The sequence below is a fragment of the Musca vetustissima genome, unplaced genomic scaffold, assembly GCF_032173495.1.
Source record: "Musca vetustissima isolate MV318-11 ecotype Yass unplaced genomic scaffold, APGP_CSIRO_Mvet_v1 utg13329, whole genome shotgun sequence".
NCBI classification, from domain to species: domain Eukaryota; kingdom Metazoa; phylum Arthropoda; class Insecta; order Diptera; family Muscidae; genus Musca; species Musca vetustissima.
The window spans coordinates 30,968-39,924 of NW_026883058.1; the positions used below are offsets into that span (position 1 = coordinate 30,968).

The following is an 8,957-nucleotide window of genomic DNA, read 5'->3' on the forward strand; positions in this document are numbered from 1 at the left end:
TCTCACAAATGGACAACAGATTATTTCTTCACGAATTGTAAAACCACATCTTACAACCTCTTCGGTTGTGTACTCTCCCCGTTGAATTAATGTGCTTATGACAGGGCAAGCTGACCAGGTTCTACAAACGCCTAATGATTTTTTTGTTTCACAAGGATCATTTTCTTAAAAAAAAGTAATAACAATAAATAATATTAATTAATTATATATTAAATAATATATGCGAATTTATACTTACCATAAGCCGCCTTTATTTGTGGCATCTGCTGCAGTAGCAGTACAATTGCGATTGTCGCCAGTATCATTTTTTAAATCTTGTTAATGGGATTTTTTTTTTTTAATTTTGGGTATTTTCATTCAAAACATTTGAGATAATGGATGCCTTGATGTGATCGCTGTCAAGCTGTCTTATAGACTATTTTAATTGTTTATATATTTTTGTTTGTTTCACAATTTTAATGCACAACATTTGACCGCAAAAAATATATCAACACCTTTGTAATTAATCATTTATAATAGCTGTGTTCGTTTATAATTTCGTTTTATTTGCCGATTAAACTGCAGGTACTAATTTTTACGGTTTTGATGTAATGTAGTATATTAATAAAATTATTTACACATTTTTCCTATTGCACTTTTTACAATTAATTCGGGTTCTGGAACACAGCTGTTATTGATATTTATTATGGGATTTTTTGATTTTTGTATTATTTATTATATGGTCATTTGAAATCCCACTATATGAATGCCACCACTTCTATCAATGTCTCTAACGACACTGTGAGATCATTCGTTTTGACTCTGCTAAAACTTGCTAATTCTGCTACGATTTGCTAAAGATGTGAGATAAGAGGACAGCAAATGTTGATTATAACGAAAGCTTGGAAATATGTAAATGCTTAATTTCATTAAAGCTCAGGTCTGAATGTTCTTAGAAAATTGTTGAGATCAAAATTGAAATATTTTTTTTTTATTTCAATCATACTTTTTACTACGATAACGAATTTTCCTTTATCGAAGAATATAGTAAAATCTTGAGATTCTTGCAGTACGATTTTTCAATTTTTGCCATCGACTAAAATGTAGAATTTTAAGGGCCTCAAAAAAAAAAATGTGACGGAATAAAAAACAACTGTATTTACGACTCAAAATGCAATTTTTGGGACAAAAATCGATTTTTTGGAATAGTGATTGAAGAGGTTGCCATACACTAGTCAGTCTCACATATACAAAAAGGGGTTCATCGGCATGACGGCATGATTTAAGGGCCCCATACACTATAAATCATGCCGATGAACCCCTTTTTGTATATGTGAGATTGACTAGTGTATGGCAAACTCTTCAATCACTATTCCAAAAAATCGATTTTTGCATTTTGAAATTGCATTTTGAGTCGTAAATTCAGTTGTTGTTTTATTTCGTCACAATTTTATTAATTTTGTACACAAAATTATTTATTGACAACTTTCAAAATGAATATTATTCACCAGATTGATAGGGGTTCATTTTCAAAATTAAAACTATTTTGATTTTCTTCATGCATTGTGTGTGTCACACATACATAAATAAACTTTCAAAAAATAACACATACTATGATAAATGCTGTACGGCATGATGTATAGTGTATGGGGCACTTTATAGTGTATGGGGCCCTTTAGACTTTTCGATTTTTGTCTTTTACGAAAAAGTCGATTTTTTGATTTTGTCAAATCTGTCCAAAATCGATTTTCGACTTGTACCGACTAATGTAAAATAGACTCAAATTTTGATTTTTTTATATATGTAAATTGTTGGCAACAGATAAAATAAAGTTCTGGAATGGGCTTTGTGATAATAAACCAAGAATTTATGAAGAAAGTCGAAAGTTGATCTTGGAAAGTCGACTTTTAGACTTTTTATTATAAAAAGTCGATTAGTCGACGGCCGATTTACCTATCCCTACTTCTTCCCTGCTGATTAAACTGGCACATTACTGTGAATACGAATCGCTACAGTTGAATGATAACCGAAAAGTTTTGGGCGTCAATCGGAAAATACGGATATGGAGGACATGTAGTTCCAACAGGACGACCCTACAAGCCACGCAGCGAATGTAACAATGCATTTTTTTGTAAACCAAGTTTCCCCAACCAGCCACACCAATCATGACCTTCGAGAGTGGTCCCGAGATGTTCTTGGCACCACCTACCATTGCAAAGGAAGGTAAGGGACTGCTAAAGTCATCTAGAAGAAGTTCCGCGAAAAGGCCTCCAGAAAGTCAACTCTGAATTAACAAATGACATCTTTCACTTGCTACGATTCGAAATCCAGGAACCAGGCCTATGACAGTAAAACAGTTGATGGACAACAACCACCTAAAGTTGCAACCCATGGGACCAAACAGATTCAGTCTGTCGATTCAACAACGTCAATAGAACGATTATCTTCGACGGTCGGTTCATGGACATTATTTAAACCAAGAAGAATATCATGTTTATTCCGGAGTTCACAACTATCTACCGAAATAGTTCTGTAATAGCCTAGACAGACGACAGCCTTAATTTGCATTAACAGCCTTAATTCAAATTAATTTGTACATTATCCTCATTTTTATGTGTTCTTAATGCACAAAATCAAACTGAATTTATACTGAATTAAGCAATTTCAATATGGCAATGCTGTAGAAAATAAATTGATTGTTGTCAAATTTGTTTACGTTTACGAAAATAAAAATTAGAAATAAAGGCAAAATTCAACATTTCTTCAAATTTGGACCTGTTTTATCTTCATTATAGCTGTTAGTTTTCCTTCCTGTCATGTATCAATTTCAAAAAGATGTAATCCTAAAAAATATTGTAAACAATATTTTTTTTTTATATTTTTTTCCTATACACAGACAAACAATAGTTTTGAAACAAAAAACTGGTTCATAAATGCAGAAACTCTCGTCTGTCAGGGGTAAATTTTAATTCAAATTAAGAACTTTTTAATGCAAATTAAGGCTGTCGTCTGTCTATGGTATAAGTGACTTCTTGGAAGAATTTCTAGATTCGCGTAAAAATGTGACTCGAGGTTACCCTCCCCTAGAGGAGAGAACTCTGGATACGACTATGCAAATTAAGACAGAAATCTCCAATCAATCAAGATCTTCGAGGAAGTCCCAGAAAGCGGAAGATGGTTGGTTCCAACTACCATTGCAAAGGAAATGGGTTGCATACGTTATCTAGGAGGAGTGTCCGTTAAAAAGTATCCAGAAACCCAACTGGGACGCTAGCCCTCTACCAGCAACAAGTACAAAAGTTGATAACCAAAAACAATCCACAGTGGCGATCGATGGAAAATTAACAAGCGGGCATCAGATTAACAGCCAACCACGACCAGGTATAAAAGGAGGTGCTTCGGTGATGATCAGACATATCATCAGCCCAGATGGAAAGGATTAGAATGTGGGAGAGAAATATATTGGCATCATACGTAGGAATGAGGCCAACACTGAATTGCAATGGAATTTATAGGCGTCCGGCCTATAGGAACACTACAATGCAATCGACTTGAACCGAATCGATGTCTGCATGATGAAATATGCCCTCAACTTCCTGGAAAGGAGCCAGCTTGTGGAAAAGCGAATAATGGAGCGATACCTGGAGTGCAACGAGTAACTCCACTCCATGTTTAGAAGGAAACACCTCCCTCCTGCAGCTTTGCTGAAGCTGCGAGATGGAGGAATCCTTTACGATGAAGATGACCGTCTCATGTACTATCATCGAAGGTACCACAGATTTGACGCTGATATTGAGCCTGTATATAACACATTAATAAACCAGAATTAAGGAAGTTTTAAGTTAGTTTAAGTTTGGCCTATTTTTGTAATTTTTTAAGGCATGTGAATTTTAAGTGCATTGGAATGTAAGCCATATGACATAGGAGAAATATATTTAAAGTATCCTGTACAATGAAATAATTTTATAAATACATGATAGAAACGATACCTTGGTTTTAAGACGAAACATCGGGCTGTGCTTAGCTGCTGCAATCTTGGTGTGATGTCACCATTGTTTGGCTGCACTATGCTAAGTTCCCGTCAACCTTCAGTACTGTCATCGATAATGCTGTGCCTATCTCCGGGAACCGTCACCTTTCAACGGGTTGTGCCAAGATACTGCAAACCGAATGCCGTTACCGTTCTTTGAACTGAATCTGTCTCCTATGTACGTGCAATAAATGTCGACCGTTGTAAAATATTAAAAGTGCGTTCATCTATCTCTTAAGTGTCCCACAACGAAAATAAATTCTTGTGACGACCCTGCCCCCATTCTGTCTTCTTCGGAAACAAAGTTAATTAGTTTTAGTTTAATGTCAAATATATTTTTTATGTAAATAAATGTCTATGCATTTTACAAATATTGATATTTTACGAAATTTTCCAATCTCTCAATTATTTGAAACCATTTGGCCACACAATACTTTCGATATAATCCAAATATGAAGCCACCCTGGTGTAAATTCCTGGAGTACTGCTGCCACAATCTTCACCAGCCGAAACAATGCCAATCAAACTGTAATATTTTATTGTCACTGTAATAAAAATTAGTAATCAAATTAAATATTGAATAAAAATTATTATCATACAATACTTACAATCCAATGCCAAAAATAGTGGTCCACCTGAATCTCCCTTACACGAATCCTTCATCAATTGACTGTCGTGAGCACAAATTTGCGTTTCTTGTATACCCTCTCGTATGCCACGCAAATCATAACCAATGAATGCCTCTCGACACTTCTGCAACGGTACAATATCCAATTTGGTACTTAACAGAACGGAGGATCTGGTTTTGGCTACCGAATAAAAATTTTAGATAAAAATAATATTTAATTTTTTAATTTTTTTTTGTTTGAATTTGATGACCTTACTTAAACTATTTGTTAATCCCCATCCGGTAACATAGGCCAAGCCTAGGAGATCGGCAATATTTGCATGTATACATATGGGATATACAAATTCAGTGTAGGACACGGCTTGTTGTAATTCCACAATTGCAATGTCATTGTAGGTCCGTGATGGATGGTAATTGGGATGAATGTGTACTAACTGAAATTAAAAAAACGGAATTAAAAAAAAACAATCCACGCCTATGATGGTATTTTAAAAAATCCACGCCTATGATGGTCTTTTAAAAAATCCACGTCTATGGAAAAAATAATTTAAAAAAAAATCCAAAATCGAATTTTTTGGATAATTTCTTCAGGTGATCTTCTATTGCCAGAAGTCCTTTAAGAGGCCTTTCTTATATATGGTATGTATATAGTTTATTGTATATATTAATTCACATTGTATTCCATGTTTTGGAAGGGATTTCAAACATTTGTTCGATATTTTGGCGGGTCCAGAACTCTTTTTACTCTTTAGTGACGTTATTAAAGTTATCAGTTCGAAAGTTTTCAGTTGCGCAGGGGGCATTTGCTCATTGAGAAAGGAATTGTAAACATCAGACACTAAATCCATAGTGTGTTGGTCACCTAAGTTTGTAGATAGTTGGTGGTTTACATAAAACTTCTGACTTAATAATTCGGCTTTATCAAAATTTAATGTAAATACTTCATCATTTTCTTTAAGACATGGAATACATTTCGTTCTTTTCTTCAAAATCTTTGAAATATTCCAGAAGGTAGACGAAGATTTCTTTAACGATTTTAAGGTATTATTCCATGTAATATTTCTATATTCTAAAATGGCATTATTCACAATTCTATTAAGAAAATTAACCTCAGATTTATAATGCGGTAGACGAAACCTTATCCATTTGCGTCTACAACTGTTGCGCAGTGAAATTAAATCTAAAATTATCCTGGGCAGACGTTTACAATAGTGAGGATATGGTGATTTCTTTGGCACTGATTCTGCGATAGCCTTTGAAATTAATAAAGTAGTTTTCTCTACCAAAACATCTATATCATTAGTATTATTAAGCGGGAAATTTAAAATGGGTGAGCTATTCTGATTAATGAAACGTCGAAAAGTATTCCAATTTGCATTTTTAAAATCATACCTCAAATTCTAAGATGACATAACATTTTTATTAAAGATGGTTTTCACCGGAAAGTGGTCAGAGCCTAGGTTATTAAGAGTTATGGCTGCAGAAAGATTTTGTGAGACATTTGTTATAAAAAAATCAATAGTTGAAGGATTATTGCTACTATTAGTTGGAACTGTAGTTGGCTCAGGAGGATATACAATTTGGAAAGTGTTAAGGGAACACCCCCCCCCCCCCCTTCTCGATTTTAATTTTTCAAAATTTTCAATGGGCTGGTAAATCAATACCAATGCTTGTTAAGGTTTGTAACTTCGCACATATATATTTGAAGATTTAAAAGAGAAGAAAAATAATTTACAAAATTTTTTGTTGTTGTTTTTTGTAATTAAAGAGAAGTCCTTATTTTTGATGGCGGGCATGATAACTCCTCACTGGAACATCGGAATCCGAAAATTCCAACGGTGTTAGAATGAACTAGGATTATTGACTTCGCTCTAAAATTAACAAAATGGCGGACCTTTGAAAAAAAAACAATTTTTGAAAATCGCTGATTTCTGACCAAAAACCAATATAAAAAATAAGGAAGATCTTCACCGATTGGCTTTATCCTAATTCATACGATAGCAATACACTCACAGAGAAACGTGTAAAATTTGGAATCGATTGGGTTATTAGTTTTTGAGTTATCGTGCCCGTCATTCGCAAAAGAGAAAAACGCGTTTAAAGTTCGAGAAGCCCTTTAGCCGTCACATGATGCTGACACAATAAATCGGCTATATCTTCAAGAGTTCTTGAGATTTTCACTTGAAATTTTGTAGAGACATACTTCAATTAGTGTAGAATCGAATTAAATTAAAAAAAAATTGACCCCGAAAATGGGGGGTCCCCTTAATTGAACACAGATCCAACATAATATTTCCCCAACAATTTGAGCGGAGACAACCCCATTCACGACTTCTACAGTTGAAATCACCACCTAAAATAAAATTTCCCTGTATTCTACAAAGTTGTCTAAAGTCATTTTTAAAGAACTGCTTTCGATTAATTGATGTTCCTGCAGCGCCACCAGGAAAATAACAACTAACCATCACTTAAAGACACTTTTACACCAATATTTTCAATTAATTTGCAGTAAACTTTTGGTAATAAAGAGTGGGATATTACATTTTTTAACACAATTGCAACACCGCCATCTCTATTTGTGGTTCTATCACAACGATAACAGCAAAATTTAGGATTTTTCATTCTAATATCGCTTTTCAACCATGTTTCATTGACCATTGCTATATATATATCCTCACGAATTAGAAAATCAAAAAATGCAACTAGTTTGTTTCGAATTCCTCTTGAATTCCATATTAATAGTTTTAAATTACCAGTATTCATGGCAAGAATTTTAAAGCTAATGTCGAAATTACATTAAATTGTTCTGATTTTGTTTTTACAAGATTTAAGATTTTGTATCAATTCCAAAGATAAAGACATTAACTCTTCGACAGAAAATAGTTCATTATTAGCAGATCTATGAGAATTTACAGTATTATTTATATTATTTTCTTTGTTGGTAAACAGCATGTTAGCCCAGCTATGTTGGTTTCCAGTTGAGGTATAGCGTTGTGGCATATATTGAATACTTATTTACTTAGGGTAAATCGATGGATTCACTCTCGAATCCATCGATTTACCCTCTGGCTAATCAGCGTATGACACGGGAGACAACAAATATGTTGTAATGTTGATGCAGTTTTATTATAACCGCTTATAGAACGTAGAAAAAAATAAACGATGTAGACAAAACTCCGCTGTTGTGTATGAACACTCTGAGATCACGACAGAGACTGATTTCTTATATAGAAGTCACTTCAAGAGAGTTTTTTTTGTATGTAGAAACCGTTTCAAGGTGTTCACCACAACTTCTGGGGACAGAAGGCCTTTCAAGAAGTTTTCTGCAGAAAGCCATGGGTCTTCCATTAGCTACATTTCTCTAAAATCTATATTTGTTATAAAATAAACAACACATATTTTCTTTAATTTTATTATTATTTATTTTATATAGAAAAAATATATTTTTTAACGAAAAAGACAAGCCTTAAATACAAAATTGTTTGTTTTTATATATCTTTGGTTATATGCACACAGGCCGATATCAGTCACCACCATTTGGCCATACAATTTGTTCGATATAATCCAAAAAGGCAGCTACTCTGGTATAGAGACCAGGTGTGGTGTTGGCACAACCAAAACCGGCTGAGACCACACCAACGATTTTATAACTTTTTAAAGATTCTAGAAAATAAAATCACGAAAAATAATGAATTAAATTCCTTGTGAAATATTTTGTTTATAAACCCACCATCCACAACTAATACCAATGGACCACCTGAATCACCCTGACATGCATCTTTCAATTGATCCTTATCTTCGGCACACAATTGTGTGCTAATAATACCATCTTGAATCTGGCGTGTCAGACCATAATCCACAAAACTGGCATTGCATTTCTCGAGGGGTGTTACAAACAAGGGGGCCTTTAGCAGGATATTGGAAAAGGCACGAGCTGGAAAAGATGGCATTATACACATATTTAATCTGTTGCTTTGGAGGTTATATATTTATCACTTACTTGCTGTATTGATGGTACCCCAGCCGGACACCCACAATCTTATATCCTGACTCGGATCAGCTATATCTGTGTACAAACATACTGGGTAAATTAAATCGCTGAATGTTACAGGTTGTTCCAATTCCAAGAGGGCAATGTCATTGTACGTGCGACGTTGTGAATAGTCATTATGGATGTGGACTTGCTGGAAGGGGTTTTTAAGAATTCAAAATTTATTGAAATTAATTTAAAATATAATTCATTTTCAAGCCAAGGTTATACCATATGTCATTTCAATCCACTCCCATTCGTATGGAATGATACACACACACACACACAAT

General features: G+C 34.1%; 1 long non-coding RNA gene across 1 annotated transcript; it reads right to left on the reverse strand.

The window, feature by feature from the left end:
• Positions 1 to 8,164: 8,164 nt before the first annotated feature.
• On the reverse strand, positions 8,165 to 8,683 carry LOC133329795 (uncharacterized). Its single transcript, XR_009754322.1, has 3 exons — positions 8,638 to 8,683; positions 8,368 to 8,571; positions 8,165 to 8,300 (listed from the first exon to the last, which is right to left on the reverse strand). It is a non-coding gene; the product is annotated as an uncharacterized LOC133329795 (long non-coding RNA).
• Between the last annotated feature and the right edge of the window lie 274 nt (positions 8,684 to 8,957).